At 40.7% G+C, this 20,273-nt stretch overlaps 1 protein-coding gene across 3 annotated transcripts in view; it reads right to left on the bottom strand.

Annotated features, from left to right (window-relative positions):
- Nucleotides 1–20,273, bottom strand: part of Ambra1 (autophagy and beclin 1 regulator 1) — a 208,358-nt gene that overhangs the window by 134,129 nt on the left and 53,956 nt on the right. The gene's annotated exons all lie outside the window — the stretch shown is intronic.

The following is a 20,273-nucleotide window of genomic DNA, read 5'->3' as shown; positions in this document are numbered from 1 at the left end:
ACCACATGAATATCTCTAATCCCAGAAAAACTGCTGGCCAAGAGGAAAGCTGACTACAGCCGCTAGCCAAGAGGAAGTACTTCAAAGTATCTGAAAATGAACTCAGTGTGTAGAAAATGCACACTGCTGGCTGAAGACTTGAGATGCATACAGCAGTTTGCAGAACTGCATGTAAGAAAGTCATGTGTGAGAAAGCCCTCCATGTGATACGAACTCCCTAATTTTGTACAGCCAGCTTATTTGAGCTACAAACTTTCTTCCTGCTCCAGTGGTTAAGTTTTCTAAAAAACTATCTTTCCTTTTGTTACTACTCATTCACCTGTTTCTATCCAAATCCTTGTTCTGAGACAGTGAATGAGGAACCCATTCAATGGTGCCTATCAAATCCTCAAAGCTGCTGGTAAATAACACCCTAAATAATCAAGATTCAATGCAATCCTATCAAAATCACAACTGCATATTCTTTCTTTTAGAAACAGCGAAAAAACTCTTAAAATTCTATGGAATCTAAAGTATGCTAAATTGTCAAAATAATATTGAGAAAGGAGAACAAAGCTAGAGGTCTCACATTTCCTGATTTCAAAACATATTGTAAAGCTACCATAATCAAGGCAGTACAGAACTTATGTAAAGACACATATAGACCAAGAGAAGAGAATGGAGAGAACAAAAGTAAATGATTAGGTATAAAAAGGTAAAATGACCTGGACAAGGGTGCCATGATTACACAACAGTGTTAGAAAAACTGCACATCCAAAAGCAAATGAGCAAAAATGAGTACTGACCTTACATCACCTACAAAAGTAACTCAAAATGGATTAGACTAAATGGAGCAACTGAAACTATGAAATTCCTAAAAGAAAAACTTTATGACACTGGAAGAGGTGATACTTTGCTATATACGACATTAAAAGCATAAGCAACAAAAACAAAAATGTACAAATGGTATTGTTACCAGAATTAAAGTCAGAGCCTGTACCCTAACATCAACACCCCCTGACACACACACACACACACAAAAAAAACCAAACAAGCCAGGTTCAACCATCTTCAAAAAATAAATAACAGCAAAAAGCAGGGAAATTCCCACATTGGAAAAAACAAAATGGTTCAGTGATCCTCACCCTAGTCCAGTGATAGGTGCGACCCACTCAAACTGTGGGTTGCGACCCCTTTGGGGGGGGGGGGTAGGGACTGAATGACCCTTTCACAGGGGTCACCTAAGACCATCAGAAAGATATTTACATTGATTCCTAACAGTAGCAAAATTACAATGATGAAGTAGCAATGAAATAATTTTACGGGTGGGGGTCACCACACATGAAGAACTGTATTAAAGAGTCACAGCATTAGGGAGGTTGAGAATCACTGCCCTACTCTGTATTTGGGATCCTGACAACCCTACAGAAAGAGTTATAAGCAACTGAGGACAGTAGGGAGAAGAGGTGGTCTTCCTCAAGAAAAGCACACCAATTGGTTGTCCAGTGCCAAATGGTCAGCCCCGAAAACATACTTACAAGTAACATTATATGGACTGAGTTTGTTTATTTATTTATTTACTTATTTTTGATTTTTCGAGACAGGGTTTCCTCTGTGTAGTTTTGGTGCCTGTCCTGGATCTTGCTCTGTAGACCAGGCTGGCCTCGAACTCACAGAGATCCGCCTGCCTCTGCCTCCCAAGTGTTGGGATGAAAGGCGTGTGCTACCACGCCCGGTGGACTGAGTTATATTTAGGGGGAAAATAAATAAATAAATAAACACACACACACACACACACACACACACACACACACACACACACACACACACACACACATGAAATAACAATTAGTAAAAAAAGATGCCAAGAATTTAAAGGAGAGTGGGGAAGGTGACATGGGAAGGTTTGGAAGGAGGAAAGGGAAGGGAGAAATGCAATTATAATCCAAAAAATAAATGGCAAATTCATATAACAGATTTTAAAAATTAAGAAAAATAAAGGCTGGGCGGTGGTGGTGCACACCTTTAAATCCCAGCACTCGGGAGGCAGAGCCAGGTGGATCTCTGTGAGTTCGAGGCCAGCCTGGTCTACAGAGCAAGATCCAGGACAGGCACCAAAACTACACAGAGAGACCGTGGGGGGTGGGGGGGATTTAAAAAGGGAGTGGTTAGGGGCTGGAGAGATGGCTCAGTGGTTAAGAGCACTGACTGCTTTCTCAGAGGACCTGAGTTCAATTCCCAGCACCCACGTGACAGCTTACAACTGTCTGTAATTCTAATTCCAGGGGATCTGAAACCCTCACATAGACCTACATGCAGGCAAAAACACTAACACCATAAAAATAAAAACTAAAAGAAAATAAAATTTTTAAAAACTTTTTTAAAAAAGGGGGGGTGGTTAGGGAGACAGTTCAAGGGGTAAAATACTTGCCACACAAGCATGGAGACATGAGTTTGATTCACCAGAGTCCTTATTTTAAACAAAAGTTGTACATGGCAGTGTACATCTTTAACCCCTAAACTAGAGTGGTCCAGACAGGAAGATCCCTGGGGCTCAATGGCTAGCCAGTCTAGCTGAATCAAGCTCCAGGTTCAGCTGAGAGACTCCATCTCAAAAAATAAGGTGGAGAACAACTGACACCTGACATCAACTTCTGGCTTCCATAAACATAGACATTCACACACACAAAATAGAAATTAAGAACATTCTCAACACATGGTACAACACAACACAGATAAACTTGAAGATACGATGTTAAGTGAAATGAGCCAAACACAAAAGACAATTACTATACTTACAAGAATTATATTAGATCCTAGGTATGGTGATACACATCTACAATCCCAGCTACAGAGGCTAAGCAAAGAGGATAAGGAATTCAAGGCCAGTTTAGGCTACAAAGTAAGACCCTGACTTAAAAACAGGCATCTTAGAGTAGGGGTGTAACTCTGTGATAGAGTACTTGGCTAGCATATATGAATCCCTCCCTAGGTTCAACCTCCACCACTGAAAAAAACAATGTCTATGTGTGTATAGCCTAATGAGACTCACAAAACACAAAGAGAATAGTAGTTGCCATGGGTTCATTGAATACAGAATTTCAATCATGCAAGATGGAACATTTCTCAAGATTATTGTACAGGTCAGGCCCAGTGGTTCAGGCTTGTGATCTGAGCTATTTAGGAGGGTAAAGGAAGACCACGTTCAAGGACAGCCTGGGCAACTTCAAGAAACACTGCTTCTAGGGCCAATAAGATGGCTCAGCAGGTAAAGGCGCTGAGCCCAACAACCTGAGTTAGATCCCTGAGACCCACTTGATGGAACAAGGAACTGATTCCCAAAAGTTGTCCTCTAACCTCCAAGTATATGACACTATGGCACCCTTAAGGGCCCCACCTATCAAAATAAATAAGTGTAATTTAAAACATTTTAATAGCCAGGCGGTGGTAACTCATGCCTTTACTCCCAGCACTCGGAAGGCGGGGGTAGGCGGATCTCTAAGTTTGAGGTCAGCCTGGTCTACAAAGCATGTTCCAGGACAGCAGCCAAAGCTACACAGTGAAACCTCCAAACCAAAATAAATAAAAGTTGTTTAAAAAAATTTTAATAGCTAAGTGGTGGTGACTCACGCCTTTAATCCCAGCACTCAAGAAGCAAAGGGAGGCAGATCTCTGAGTTTGAGGCCAGCCTGGTCTACAGGGTTCCAGGACAGGGCTATACAGAGAAACCTTATCTTGAAAAAAACAAACAAAAATTTTAATGAAAAGTAAGAGCTGGAGAGATGGCTCAGTGGTTAGTTAAGGCACTGGCTGCTCATCCAAAGGACCCAGGTTCAATTCCAAGCACACACATGGTGGCTAACCACTATCTGTAACTCCAGTTTCAGGGGATTCTAGATCCCTCAGGCAAAACATACATAATATATACAGACATAAATGGAGGCAAAATACCCATACACATAAAATAAAAATAAATCTTTTTTTAAAAAAGTAAAACAAGGGTTAGGGATATAGCTTAGTGTTAAGAGCCCAGAGCATATGCATGGCATTGGTTCTAATCCCCAGTACCATTTCAATCAATCAAAGATGTACTATATAGCAATGTGCATATAGTTAATATTGCACTATATACTTGAAAATTTGTTGAGTGTAATCTATGTTACATATGGGTGGGGGTGTCTATCTGCCACCAGAACAAAGAGAAAATGGTAACAAGCCACCTTACCAGGCAAAGTGAATAAAAAGAACAGCAGAGAAGGCAGCTGCAGAAGCTGGGATGACTATGTGAACATGTAGAGGCAGAAAGATTCATGCTCACACCCTCTGATGCAGCAAAGCAAAAAGGCACAATGTCAACAAGCTCAACTCTCAATGACAAGGTCATCACTTCAGCCTTGGGGTCTTTTATTAATACAATTTTCCACTTTTGCTCTCACTTGATTTTAATTTCCTGGCAGGTAACAACCAAATCATGTGCCCATCCCTGTCAAGGGTGATCTGTTCATAAAGAGAGAAGATTTTATGTAGTTCACTCACACAGTCCAAAAGAAGGAGCTCTCATTCTATGTAACTACACAAAATGGAGATCTGCTCACTCAAATGAGCCCCATCCAGCAAATCATCTTGAAACCCCTCTAGAAACAGGAGGAGTTTGTTAATTGTTGCTATTAAAAAATCAGGCAGCTTCTTCGGTGAGAGGGTTGTCAGCATGTCAACCCACAGCCAGGAGGGAAGCCTCTGTGGCTCAATTAGGTAGTACAGATCATAGGGGCAAGGGTACTAAGGTCTAGTATCTCCCTTTGGCAGAACTGCATGGGGAAATACATAGAAAACTGTACCCTTAATCATCAAAATGTTGCAATGATCTCCATACAAAATTGACAAGTAGGAACCATGAAGTCAGTCTAGTGTGGACTAAGGCAAGAAAACTCATGCCAAACCAGGTATAGTAGTGCCCATTTGTAAATCTAGCATTGGGAGGCATAGGCAAGAAAATCAAAGTCATCCTCAGCTACACAGGAGTCTGAGACTAGCCTGGGCTACATGAAACCTTCTCAAATAAGAGAAAGAGAGAGAAAAGAAAAACAAAATCTCCTGCTTTTCTCCACCATCCCTGTAATTCCAAGTTTAGGGAGGGAGGGAGGAAGGCCAGGGCAGGCATGCCTGCAACACTAGCACTGGTGAAACAGAGGGCAGAAGATCACCACGAGTCTGAGGCCCTGCCAGTCTACACAGGGAGTCCAAAGCCAGCCTTGACTCTATAGCCAAGACTCTGACTCAAAAAATGTAAAGAATTTATCCCTTGGTTTGAGCAACAACTATTCAACTCCTGCTGTCTATTAAGTGGTAATGGATATTAGTATTACTATATTTTATGGGTTTTTTTTTCAACAAAATTCAGAAATCTAGATTTATGTGGGAAATTGAAAATTTTAGAAACATCTTAATGGTCAAACCTACCTCAAAGACTATTTGTCATCTCCAGATTAATTTAACAGACTCACCCACTGAAGCACTGAACAGATTCACAGAATCTATGAATCTGTTCACAGAAACATCATCTGTAAGGAGCAAAAGGGCTAGAGAGATAGCTCAATGGCTAGGGCATTACTGCTTTTACAGAGTTCAGTTCCCTCTCACACCTACATCAGGCAGCTCACAACCATGTGTAACTCCTATTTCAGGGGATTTGGCATCTCTGAACTCCACAGGTAGGTCAGTGTGTGCACACATATGCACACACACATACACGTAAATTTTTTTTTTAAAGAAGCAAAAATAAGATGTACTGGAACACACCTACCCACCAACATACATACACAAATGCAAGAGAAATCCAAGAGTAAAAACTACTGCATAGCAGCTCTACTGGGCTAAGACCCATTACAATAAGCAAAATACATTATGCAAACAGAATCCCTTATACCTAGTGTTATTGTCATGAAACACACTCCCATGTATCCTTTAGAATATTTCTCTGAATAGACAGTAGAGAGGAGGACCAAAAGGAGGAAGGATGAATACATGGCAAGTTTTCCTCAGTGTATTTGCAGCACACATACAGATTTCACCATAGTCTCCATGATGCCCCATTCCCCTGAACTGACAGAACGATTACATCTTTTCACAGTTTGGTGTATACACAAAGCACATAGCCTGCTCTATACCATTCAGCCTCAGAGAAGGAAGAGGGATAATGTAGCTCAGCCCTACCAGGTGCTAATCTGACCAGCAGTAAGGAAAGGGTTGCCTGTCAGGCATACTGCCTGGAAGACCTGGAGGCTCATCCCTTCCCAAGCTGCCTCAATAACACAAAATCCCCAAAACAGACTTAGTGAATCTGGATGAGTGATTCAAGATGGATAATATAAGAAACAGGAAATTCTCAATCACTTATGTCTGCTCTTAACCATCAAAAAAGTCTCACAGGAGGTACTGGGGATACAGCTCTGTGAGTAGAAGTATTGGGAAGTTGAAGCAGGATCTTTTAGCCTGGGAGACACAGAGACCCTGTAATACAACACACACACACACACACACACACACACACACACAAACATGACCCTGTCACATTCACATTCACACACACGCGCGCGCGCAAAAAAATAGAAATCTACCACCTACAAAACTCAAAATATTTACCTTGTCAATGTTTATCCTGTCCTTTACAAAAAGTCTGCCAACCCCTAATGTAAAAGGAGGGTAAAGATCACACCTGGAATTCAGACTGATTGGGAGGTAGAGATAAAGTTTAATGGTAGCGCATCTGCTTTGCAAGCAGAGCCCCAGGATCAATTGCCAGCATTCGTCCCCAAAAAGTAAGCCGTTCATACCAGCATGAATCTGTAAACCTAAAACTTGGGAAGTAAGTCAGGAGGACAGCCTGGCTAGTTTTTTTCTCAAAACACTGAACAAACCTCAAAACAGGTGAACAGAAAAGGTGAGAAAGAGTAACATCAAACCATACCTTTGCTCCACCTATTTTTACACTCGTATTACCAAAGAGCAATGGGTTGCCTAACTAATCTGGCTGACCTTAAATATCTAAATCCACTGTTTGATAATTAGCAAACAGCTGCCTGGATGTTCTAGCCATTTCATAAGACACAAAGACTGTGTGGTCTGAATGTCAGAGATGCTAGGCTTTTCTCATATGAACATGTGAGTAAGGAAAGTATATAACACCTGTATTTAGGATCAATATGGGTCTTTCTCAACATAAGAAGTTCCTGAAAATCCAATGATGGGAGAATTTACTACTATGAAAAACCAAAAAAAAAAAAAAAAAGAATTAGGAATACTGATCTTTGAAATATTCCCTATTTCCTGTTCAATAAAATAAAACAGGAAATAAGGAATATTTTATGCCATCCTAAATTAGTAATAATGAACACTCTATAGTTTTCCATTAACAGTCAGACTTACTGGCCCTGGCTATTCCACTTTAGCAATTTATCTTCTGGAAATATATGCATGAACATAAAAAAATGCTCCAGCAGTATAATACAGAAACAGAAACCATCCAGATCACATCACCAAGGGACAACTAACTATGGGTAGAATACTGTGCCACTGTTAAACATATCGAACATGGAAACATGCCCATGACAGTATGAGAAGTAAGTAAACTGAAGAACAGACCAGGCATGATCTCATTTTCACAAATGGAGAGAACTGTTTTCGTCTCCATAGAGGACAATTGGAGTTACATACAAATTGTTCGTAGTGGTTATCTTTCAGCACTGGCTTCACAGAGAACTTCACTTTCTATAATTGTACATTTCTGAAATGTTTCGATTTTTTTAAACAAATAAATCTACATTAGTTCTTTAAGCAACAGAACCCAGGCATTTCCATTTATGAAGCTTTGTTCTGTATAAATTTTCCAGGTTCTCCCTTCTGCATAATTATAATAATACATCTTCTGATTTGGGGATTGTGGGGGAGCACTGTTGAAGATGATTGATTCTTTCATTCATCCATTCAGCAGCCCTTCCTACACACATTCAAAACTTCTTTTTTTCCCCTTTTCCTTTTTTCTTCTCCTCACTCCAGTATTGGGGATTAAAGTCAAGGCTTTGCACACGCTGAGCAAGTGCCCTATAACAGTGCTATCTATATCCCTGGCCCTTAAGCCTTTCTTCTTCTGACAGTTGGTAGCTCTTGCTGACAGGCTTTCATCAGCCTTAAAACACAAAATAATCTATAGATGTGTAAGCTAGCATAATTTAAGTTACCTCACTCCCTGGTCTATTCTCCACCAGTAGCCAAATAATCTTTGTAAACAAGATTTTTAGGACTATGAGAAAATATTTGCTTAACATGTAGGAGGCTTTAGGTTCAATCCCCAGCACCACCCAAAAGAACAGTAATAATAATGTCAGATCTTTGATATCTATACAATCATTCCAATCTGATGGCTTATTATCAGACAAACAGGTAAAATCCTGTATAAGGCTTAGAGCCTATGTAACATCCCTGTCACCTCTCCAACATCTCCTCCTGAGTAGGGAGAGATCTTAGGTATGCTGAATTTGTCCATTTCCTTGTGAAGCTCTTGCTCCCAATGTTGACAGTTTGTTCCTAAACTTCCCTGAGGACATTGCTCAAATGTTACCCTATCAAACTTCCTCTAATCACCCTATTTTAAACTGAAACCATCCCAACACACCCTACATCTTTTTATGTTCATCCCTTTTTCTCCATAGAACTTGTCACTATCCAGCATTCTAGATACTTTTGTTTACTGTCTTTCTCCCATTCAAATGAGAACTCTTATGCTGATACTTGAAGAATACCTGGTAAACAGTAGTGTCTAGTAAGTATCTGTTAACTGAATAAATGGCCTTACCACCCTGAACACACCAGACTCACCAGTTAGCTGAATGTATGCATAAGTGAATAGATCATAGAGTACTTTGGAAGTCTGTCATTCTGGGTTATAAGAGCTAAAGTTACACAGGAAAGGCAGCCCTTATCAGAAACTCCTTAGTTTCTTCCTCCAAGGCCTGGGTTTAGCTTCCCTTTGTGTCTCATAAACTATGCTGCTTAATTGTACCATAGGTTTTGCTCCTTTTGTATTTCCTAATACCTGGTTCTCATTTTTCCCCCCAGAATGAACAAGTCATCATTTGTCCATCCCAAGAATGAAATTCTCTTGGTTGACCATGCTTTTTTTTTGGTTTTTCGAGACAGGGTTTCTCGGTGTAGCTTTGAAGCCTGTCTGGAACTCGCACTGTAGACCAGGCTGGCCTCAAACTCACAGAGATCTGCCTGCCTCTGCCTCCCAAGTGCTGGGACTAAAGGTGTGCGCCACCACCACCCAGCTAACCTTCTGCATTCTTAGAGATTGATCAAAAATATTATATAAGGATTCTTCATCCTTATAAGAAAATAATAACAACAACCAAAACCTAGAATCATCTCAAAATTGTCTGATGGACTGGCAAGGTGGCTTAGTCAGTAAAGGCAGCTACGACCAAAGCTGATCACTTGAGTTCAATCCCTGGGACCCATAAAGCAGAGGATAGACATGACTCCCACAAGTCATCCTCTGACCTCGGAGCACCCCATGGCATGTGCATGTCTCCCTCAAATAAACAAAAGAATTTGTTTTTTAAAAAAATTGGGTATAGGTATGGTTCAGTACTACAATGCACACAGGAAGAGATGCTGGATTCTACCTTCAACACTACAAAAAATAAAATTAAATTAAACGGATTCATTATAATGATGCTCAGAACCTCTTCCTGCCAAAAAACAATGAAGTACACACCTTCTCAAAATCTGAACAATCTACATCTGAGTAAATTCAGTATTTTCCACAAAAACTAAAAGAAAAAATAAAATATGAACAGGAAACAGAGCCTTTACACATATCTGGTTTATTCAGGGCTGGGGATACAACGCAGAGCTTCATGCATGCTAGGCATGCATGCTAGGCAAGCATTCTACCAACTAAGCTATATCTCCAGCTGTTCACAGTTATATCTTTAAACTGAAAAAAAAAAAATCAACAGCATTGACCAGCAGAGATAACAGTATCACTGAGATGCTGAACACCAAGATCAAAGAATGCCCTCAGTCATCAGTGGGCAATCGATGTGAAGGGCATCTGGCCAGAAGCCAGAGACTTCTTACAGGCTTCAGCACAACCAGTTGATAATTAGGAACTCGACACCATCGTGAACCAGAGGAACAAATTCAGGCCAACTGGGAGCACGCAGAAAGTGTATCTATACTTTAAGCAATGCCACTTCATTTACTCAGCATGTATTTATTGAATCAAGGATTCACTGTAAGATGAAAAGATATGAGCTAAACATGTTGGTACACATCTATAATCGAAGCACTTGAGAGATGGTGGAAGGGGGATCATGAATTCAAGGCCAGCCTTAAGCTATTTTGAGGCCAGAGTGGGACACATAATACTATGTCTCAAAAAATAATGGTGATAGCCGGGAAATGGTGGCACACACCTTTAATCAAAGCACATGGGATATAAAGGCAGGTGGATCTCTGTGAGTTCAAAGCCAGACTGCTCTACAGAGCGAGTTCCAGGCCAGCCAGAACTACACAGAGAAACCCTGTCTCAAAAACCCAAAATGAAAAAGAAAAAAAAAAGTGATGACAATAAAAGAATATGATATAATGGATCTTTTTAACCAAAAAGGGTAAATAAGATTAATATTTCACAAAAAAGGAAAAAAAGATTAATATTTCACATCAAATTATAAGGAATGCAAGTCGGGAAGGAACTGTGGCACAGGTATGTAATCAAAAACTCCTAGGGAGGCTAACAGAGTAGGACAACATGGCTTACAGTGAGTTTAAGGACAGCCTAAGCAAATTATCAAAACAGCTCAAAACTTAGCGCACTTTCTTTCTTCTTTTTTTCTTTTGGTTTTTTGAGACAGGGTTTCTCTGTATAACAGCCCTGGCTATCCTGGAACTCACTCACTCTGTAGACCAGGCTGGCCTCGAACTCACAGAGATTGGTCTGTCTCTGCCTCCCGAGTGCTGGGATTAAAGGCGTGTGCCACTACCGCCCTGCTGTCACATAGCTTCTTAAAGACAGCAATGGTTTTCTTCCGCCGCCACCGCCACCCAGCTTAACACACTTTCTAAACAAGGCTAATAACCCAAGTTCAATCCTTGGAATCCATGTAAGTGCAGAAGAGAAGATAATAGACTCCGCAAATTTGTCTTCTGACCTCCAAAAGCTCACTATGTATGGTACGTGCCCCTTTCCAGCAAGCATGCATGCATGTATACACAATAACTAAAACAATTTTAATTAAAATTAATTAATTAACAAAAAGGCTGGAGTTGAAGTTCAGTGGTTGAGTGCTTGCCTAGTACACTCAAGGCCCTTGGTTCAATCACTAATATCACACACATAAAAAAGTAACACAATTTTAATTCGACTTACTCAATTCAACTAATATTTACAAAGTAACTACGAAGAACCAGGTAGTATCTAAGAGATAGCAGACATTCATAGATAATTACTACTTTTAGTGGGCACATGACAGAGAGGTAATCAAATAAACCTAAGTCTGAATCATATGCCTCTAATTTAGCACTGGAAGGCAGAGACAGAAGGATCCTAGGAGCTGGTCCAGCCAGCCACTCTAGTCAATTAGTGAGTTCTGGTTTGGTAAGACCCTGTGTGAAAAAGTAAGGCAGAAGGGGGTATGGTGGCACAGGCCTTTAATCTCAGTACTCATGAGACAGAGGCAGGTGGATCTCTATAAGTTTGAGGTCAGCCCGATCTACATAGTATTCTAGGCCAGGCAAAACTGCATAGGGAGACCCTACCTCAAAAAGGTAAATAAATAAGATGGAGAATCATAGAAAAATGCACATAATGTTGACCTCTAGCATTCGCATGCATACATATGGACAGGCAGAAAGACAGAAAGACATACATACAGACAGACAGACAGACAGAAAGACATACAGACAGACAGACAGACAGACACACACACACACACACACACACACACGCACACGCGCGCGAAAGAAAAAGGTAAGAAATAATTTCCTGTCATCAGTGAAATAAAGAAGTATTTAGTACCCAAGAACAAAAAGGAAGAAGTGATTAAGTGATTATCTGGGGCAGTCAGGAAGGTTTCTCGAAAGAAAGATACACGAGGGGGCACGGGTATGTAAGTAGTGGAGCTTGTGTGCTATGGAACACATGTGGTAGAGGCCAGAGGATAACTTTTGAGAGTTCTTTCCTTCCGCTGTGCGTTCTGAGGACTGAACTCAGATCATCAGTTTTGCGTGGCTTTTAACTGCTTTCAGCTTTGGACTATGTTCTGAATAACAAGCTTAGGATCTTCTCCATCTAAAGAAGCTGTCTGTCTGTTACAGTCTGAAAGTGAAATGCCATCCTTCAACAGGCCGTTATATTTGAATAGTTGGTTCCCAGCTAGTGACAGACACTATTTGGGACCTTCTAGACACGGGGCCTGGAATCCAGCTGACCTAGGACCTTATGAGTTCCAGTTTTGGTCCAAGTTTTCTGCTTCCTGATGGGCATCATGTAATAATCAGCTGCTGCATACTTAATATCACCACATGATATGACCTGCTGCTCTATCTTCCCCACCATGGGGGGGTGTTCCCAAACCATGAGCCAAAATAAAGTGTTCCTCCTTTAGGCTGTTTCTGTCAGTCACTTGACAACAGTGCCAAGACCAGGTAGGTCAACACACGGAAGAAAAAAAAGGTGGATCCCTTTCTAAGTAAGGCAAACCTTGTATTTGCCTGATTTCTAGGTTGCTTTCACCCTCTTGCAGACCTATAACTAGTTCATATATCCACTTATTTCCTTTCAGTTTGGGTTGAAGTCTCCCTGGAAAAACCCCGCGTGACTAACTGGAGCTGAGTGGCTCAAGAACTTCAAGGGGCTTCAGCCTGCAAACTCCAAAGCAACCTCTTACAAAAGTCTAAGAAACTTGAAAATCCAATGAGGGCATCTAACTCTAACCTTTGATGTTTGGACTAAATTTTAACGCTAAGGCCATCACCTCACTTCTTGGTCTTTATTCATCATCAGAGAAAAGTAAAGATCAAAAGCATCAGTTCTCAGAACACAACCTTCTGTTTTAAAGACAAGGTCTTAAATAAAGTGAAGGGGCTAGGGATGTAGCTCAGTGGTAGAGTGTTTACCCACCATTCACTAAGCCCTGGGTTTGAACCCAGTACCATATAAACTGGGATTGGTGGCACACACCTGTAATGTAAGCACTTAGAGAGGTAGATACAAGAAGATCAGAAATTCAAGATCATCCTCCCAATATATCAAGAGTTCTAGGCCAGCCTGGGCTATGTGAGATTCTGTCTATAAATAAGTAAACAAGTGGAGGAAAAGATGTCGTCTACAGCACCTCGGAGTTCAAATCTCACCTCTACTCTCAGTACCTCTTTGCTGAGTATGAGTGAGGCCCCAGGATGAATCCCTAGCATTGAAGGAAAGGAGAGGAATGGGGGAGGTTGAACTAATAACTCTGGTCCCTTCTAGTTTCAAAATACCATTTCAAGTAGTCATGGTGACATATGCCTTTAATTCCAGAGTTCAGGAGACACAAACATATGGATCTCTGTGAGTTCCAGGCCAGCCTGGTCTACCTAGCAAGTTCCAGGCCAGTCAGAGCTAAATAGTAAGCCCCCGTCTCAGATAGATAGAGGGATAGAGGAATGGATGGATGGATGGATGATAGATTGATTGATTGATAGACAGACAGACAAAGTGGCTCTTCAAAGGTCAGAAGTCCTCACAATGCCCTGATCTTCTCCTAGACCAAAAAAGATGTTTCTGATAGTGAAACAAAAGGCTTGTCACCCAAGGCGTAAGGTGAAATCAGACTACATAAACAGCTTGACCTCATCTGCCCATAAGAAAAAGGAGACATCCTATGAGCTGATTACTACCACTCAGCAGCACAGAGCACTACTGGAATACAGATGTGCTTAGGAATACACTTGCACACACAGCAATTATCCCTGTAGCACAAAGAGAGCAAAACATATCTCCATAGCCCATTTCTTACTAGGTGGCCAAAAAACAAAACAAGTACAATCACCTTTTATGAACTCCATGCACTTAACAACAATAGTCACCTATAAAAATGGGCTTTGTTGCAGGATTCTACCTCCTACACAGACTGTAAGAACACAGTTTTTCTTCCCTGCCAGCCAAGCCCAACAGTGACATCTGCTGGAAAACAGAAGCATGAGCTGGCTCACCAGGTAGACACTAAGGCATCTTTAGAAGGTAGTTTAAATGAGGGTTTAGTTAGCACCAGTTTGTATTTGTAATTTACACCAGAATGCAGCAATTCAATTTGTAAGTAATGGCTCCACTTTGATAGTATACACTTAAGATATCTTACAATATGCCTCATTTCTGAGCCAGCTGTCATTCCTCATAGTATACTATATTATAGCTCATGTAAAATGATTCCCTAAGTAGTATTAATACCATTTAAAAAAGAGAATTATGGCCGGGCGGTGGTGGCGCACGCCTTTAATCCCAGCACTCGGGAGGCAGAGCCAGGCGGATCTCTGTGAGTTCGAGGCCAGCCTGGTCTCCAAAGCGAGTACCAGGAAAGGCGCAAAGCTACACAGAGAAACCCTGTCTCGAAAAACCAAAAAAAAAAAAAAAAAAAAAAAAAGAGAATTATGCATTATTTGTATCTCTTAAAAAAAAAAAAACATGATTTATCACAAGGTGACAAGACTATACACAATGTGTGTGCGTGTATATACATGTGCCCCCCAGTGCTGGGGATAGAGCCTCATGCATACTATAGAGATTCTCAACTACTATACTTAACTGCACTCTCAGCCCTACAACATACCTTTTAAAAAGTTTAATGTCATTTAAGTCATAACACAAACTACTTTTTATCACTAAGAGAAAAGAAAATATTAAGACAAAAGTTCCTGATAAATCCTTAAGAGTTTCTAAGATTTTAAAAGCCTACTCAAAAGATGATGAGTCAACAACCAGCAAGATGACTCATTCCCAGGACCGACATGATAGGAGAGAACGAATTCCCGAAAAGTGCCCTCTGACTTTCACAGGTGTGCCATGGCACATATACACCACTCTACCACATACATACCACAATAAAGAAGTGTAATAAAAAGAAGCTTAATAAAGGCAGGCTTTGTAGCATATACTTGTAATCCCAGCACTCAAAAGACTGAGGCAAGCTGATCTCTGTGAGTTCAAGGCCAGTCTGGTCTACAGAGATAGTTGCAGGACAGCCAAGCTACACAAAGAAACCCTGTCTTGGGGGTGGGGGAGAGGCAGGAGAATTTTCTCAAGATAAAGATCAGCCTGGGCTTTAAAGCAAGCCCATGTCTCAAAACAGATTTTTCAAGAGGGCTATCAATGTTAACATCAAGATGCTCAACAACTAACCGCACTTGCCACACAAACCTGGTGACCTGAGTTCAATCTCTGGAACACATATGAAGAGGTAAAGAAAACAGACTCCACAGAGTTGTCCTCTGACCTCCACACATCCACTGTGGTGGACAATATTTTCTTCGAATTTTAAGAAATTATAATTAATATTTTATGTGTGTAGTATGATAGTTACTAACCACATCTGTCTACTTATATTTAGAGTAATAAAATTTTAAATTAGTCCCTGCAGTGGTGGCGCATACCTTTGATCCCAGCACTTGGGATTACACAGCCTGATCTACAAAGAGAAATCCTGTCGCGAAAAATATAAATTAATTAATTAATTAATTAATTTAATTAGTTCCTTGAATACTAACAGCCACATTTCAGTTACTCAATGGTCATATGTGTTCATGGCTACTATGTTTGCAAGCACAGATACAGAATATCTTTTTTTTTTAATTTGGTTTTAGAGCCTGCCCTAGATCTTGCTCTGTAGACAAGACTGACCTCGAACTCACAGAGATCCACCTGCCTCTGCCTCCCGAGTGCTGGGATTAAAGGCGTGCACCACCAGCGCTGGCCAGAATATTTTTATCAACACAGAAAGTTTTGCTGAATAGCCTTGTTCTAGAAACAATGAAGTATTTATAGAGAAAAATATGTGCTATCTGGGTTGGGGTAGTAGAAAAGGATATAGACAAAAGAAGGGAAAAAAACTAAAAAGGAAGCTAGCTGTTCATGATTTTTAATATCAAGTGATAGTACATAGGAACTGATTTATTATTCTTTTCATTTTTATGTTGGAAGAGTTCCACAGTAAAAGAAAATTAAAAAAGAAAAATAAATAGTTTACTTAAAACTAAGGTTAAGACACTTAAGACACTGTCTCAAAAAAAATTCTTAATTTAAAAATGAAATAAATGAGTAAATTAAAAAACAAAGGACGGGCAGTGGTGGCGCACGCCTTTAATCCCAGCACTCGGGAGGCAGAGGCAGGTGGATCTCTGTGAGTTCGAGGCCAGCCTGGTCTCCAAAGCAAGTTTCAGGAAAGGCACAAAGCTACACAGAGAAACCCTGTCTCGGAAAAAAAAAAAAAAAAAAACAAAAATCAACAACAACAACAAAAAAAAAACCACTAAGGTTAATCAGGCTGGAAAGATGGCTTGGTGGCTAAAAGGTACTTGCCACCAAGCCTGATGACCTGAGTTTGATCCATTGGGCCCCAAAAGGTAGAAGTTATTCTCTGCCTCTGACCTCCATATGGGAACACACATATGCATACATCACACACACACACAATGAATGCAATAAAAATTTTAAAATGGACCAGGCAGTGGAGGCACACGCCTTTAGTACCAGGACTCGGGAGGCAGAAGCAGGCGAACCTCTGAGTTCAAGGACAGCCTGGTCTACAGAGTGAGTTCCAGGGCAGCCAGGACTGCACAGAGAAAACCTGTCTGGAGAAAACCAAAACTAAAAAAAAAAAAAAAGGGGGGGGGGGGTAGGGATATGGCTCAGCAGTTAGCACTAGTTCTTGCCAAGGACTCAGCTTTGGTTCCCAGCACCCACAGAGCAGCTCACAACCATCTATAACTCCAATTCTGGGGTCTAATGTTCTCCTCTGGTATCCATGGGCACCAGGTACATACATAGCGCACATGCAGGCAAAACACACACACACACACACACACACACACACACACACACACACACACACACACGTTAAATTAAATAAATAATTAAAATAATACTAGGATTATCCTATTATGGAATACGCCATGCATTGACAACTGACAAAGCTTTTGTAATGGAGAACAGAGTTCTTCACTCTGATCTACTAAATGATAATTTCTTCTTTTCAGTTTTTTTGGAGTGTGTGGGGTATATGCATGTGTACATGCATGTGTGCACATCTGGAAGCCAGAAGAGCACATCTGAAGTCCTACTCTACTACTTTCCACTTTATTCCTTTGAAACAGGTTTCTCACTGGACCAAGAACTCCAGAGTTTCAACTAGCTTGTCAGCAAGCCCCCTAAACTCTTGGTGAGGTTATAAGCATGGGTGCCACACGTACCTTTTTATGTGAGTACTTGGAATTTGCACTCAAGTCCTCATACTTACATATGTGCTATCAGCCATTGAGCCACCTCCTAAACTCCCATCCTAAGAGACCTTCAACAAGAAATTCTGACTTCTCTAAGGGACTCACTTTTCTTTCTTCTTTTTTAGATTTGTTTATTTATTTGTTTGTTTGTTTATTTATTTATTATGTATACAGTGTATACAGCATTCTGTTTGCGTGTATGCCTGCAAGCCAGAAGAGGGAGCCAGATCTCATTACAGATGGTTGTGTGCCACCATGTGGTTGCTGGGAATTGAACTCAGGATCTCTGGAAAAACAGCCAGTGTTCTTAACCTCTGAGCCATCTCTCCAGCCCCAAAAATTGGGATTTTTTTTTTTTTTTTTCCTGAGACAGGGTTTCTCTGTGTGGTTTTAGCACTTTTCCTGAAACTCACTCTGTAGCCCAGGCTGGCCTTGAACTCACAGAGATCCACCTGCTTCTGCCTCCCGAGTGCCGGGATTAAAGGTGTGCGCCACCACCGCCACCACCCGACTTTTCTTTTCTTGTTTTTTTGTTTGTTTGTTTTGTTTTGTTTTTGGTGTGTGTGTGTGGGGGGGGGGGTGTTTGGTTTTTCAAAACAGGGTTTCTCTGTGTAACAGCCCTAGCTGTCCTGAAACTCGCTCCGTAGACCAGGCTGGCCTTGAACTCACAGAGATCCAACTGCCTCTGCCTCCCAAGTGCCACCACCGGCTGGCCTGGGACTAACTTTTCTTAATTGCAAAATAAGAAATTTATATACCTGCCTTGCACAGAGCTGTTGTAAACATCAAAAGTTCTGTCTCCCAGCATTCCCTACTCTCTGCTCCCAATTAACTCAAAGTAAAATATGGTGGTACCTTAGATAGCAGGCTCTCCTTAACTGGTATCTTTAATGCTCTGCATACAGTAGGAGTTTATTGTAATCCATTGGGGAATTACTCAGTAGAACACCACAAGAAGTACTGCCAAAGCAAACACTCAAACAAACACTCAAACAAACCAAAGGCTCAGTTATTTGGGGGGCAAGAAATGATAAACTTCTAGTGTCAGTAGTCCTTTCATAACTGCTTTTAATAAATTCTGATGCCAACAATGTATCAGGCACTGTGCTGGCTGCCTTCTTGCTTCTCAAAAAGAACAGAGGCCCAGGCTCTAGATGTGAGCCCTTAAGCAAAAGTAAATATTCCAAGCTAGGAATCCAGAGCTGTTTCCCAAGAACTAGTCTCACTCACTCAGACACAGAAACAAGCTTGTTATTTTGTCTGCTTCTGATGTCCAGCCAGACTCCCTGTCCCCACTATTCTGCATGCATCATATATTTTCTCCTTGAGAATGTGCTATTACCTTAAAAGAAAAAGGTCTTTCCTTCTCCAAGTCTTACCAATCTTTCATTATTGGACATTATATAACCTTTGTTTTGGCAATAGTTCCCTTTTGTTAAAATTAAACTAGTTTCTTTTTTTTCCTTTCTACTTAGACTCCATTTAGTATCAGTAGCACACAAAGAAGCACCATATTGGAGATGGTGAGAAGGCTAAGTAGGTCAAAGGTGCTTGCCACCATGCCTAATGACCCCAGAATCTACACGGTGTAAAAAAATAGCCAATTCCCAAAAGCTGCTCTCTGGCATCTATATATGTGCCATGGACACACAGCATTCCCACATACACAATAAATAAAGATGTAATTTTTCAGGTTGTACCAGATCCTCTACACTTGTGATAGATTGCCTCCACAGAAACACTGTATACTCCAGTGGGCACAGTGCCTAGCCCAGTGCTGGAAAACTGTAACCATCCCACTAATGTTTACTGAGTAAATGACTGCCTAAAGCATCCTCCAAAAATAACAAGTACATGATGTCCACAATCCATATTCCCAACCTCCCTGAGCTTATGCTAGAGAAATTTCAGTTGTGTCAGCAGAGGATATAATGTAGAGCGATATGCTGTTTGGCTCCAGTATCTGGGAGCTGGTGATTACTCTAGACTTGACCTTTACATAATTACAGAAAGAAGTCCCTAATAAGTCAAGATAGGTGTGCACATAGCCATTCATGGAAGATGAGGTGGGTGGTTTATTGCTCCTACTCTGTTTCTTTCAGGAGAACTGTCTGGGATGCCAATCCATGTATGGAGAGGCCTTCCTTCCATGAATTCTTACTTTTTCCTACCCATGTGCAAGGTCCATTCAAAGAATTTTGGAAGTAGAAGTATATTTAAAAGGCTTTGAGTTCAGTCTCCACCACCACAAAACCAAACCAAACAAAAAACCCTAAATGGGCAGTCAAGGTGCTGTCCAAATACATAAACCTGGTTAAAAATAAAAAATAAAAAATAAAAAAAAAACACTTTCCTTGATATACCTATATTCATACATGGAATTCTTCAGCTCCTTATTGAGCTGGTTCAAAATAATACATTTAAAGAAGAGACAGTGCAATAAGCTAAACAAAATATCCCTTGACACTCTGGGTCTTTTTTTAAAATTTCACTGTAACTAGTCCTCTGGGACATACTCTTATCTCAACAACTAGTCCTACACCTATAATATTTCAAAGTCAAAGACAAGGCAAAGAAAATCAATGATTCTATCTCCCCATGCCTCTCTAACCCAATCGACATTCCTCTTTCAAGGCTAAAGTCAGAGCCTTGGGCTTAGACAAAAATAAAGCAGTACAGCAGTTGACTCACACCACCAGGCCTGATCCTATCTCTGATACCAGAGCAAGATTTCCCAAAATGATGCAAGGAATCAAATG

Source organism: Peromyscus californicus, unplaced genomic scaffold (genome assembly GCF_007827085.1).
Source record: "Peromyscus californicus insignis strain IS unplaced genomic scaffold, ASM782708v3 Scaffold_7__1_contigs__length_154581171, whole genome shotgun sequence".
Taxonomy (NCBI): Eukaryota; Metazoa; Chordata; class Mammalia; order Rodentia; family Cricetidae; genus Peromyscus; species Peromyscus californicus.
The sequence above is the reverse complement of the archived record's forward strand: the minus strand, read 5'-3'. Positions and strand labels throughout refer to the sequence as shown.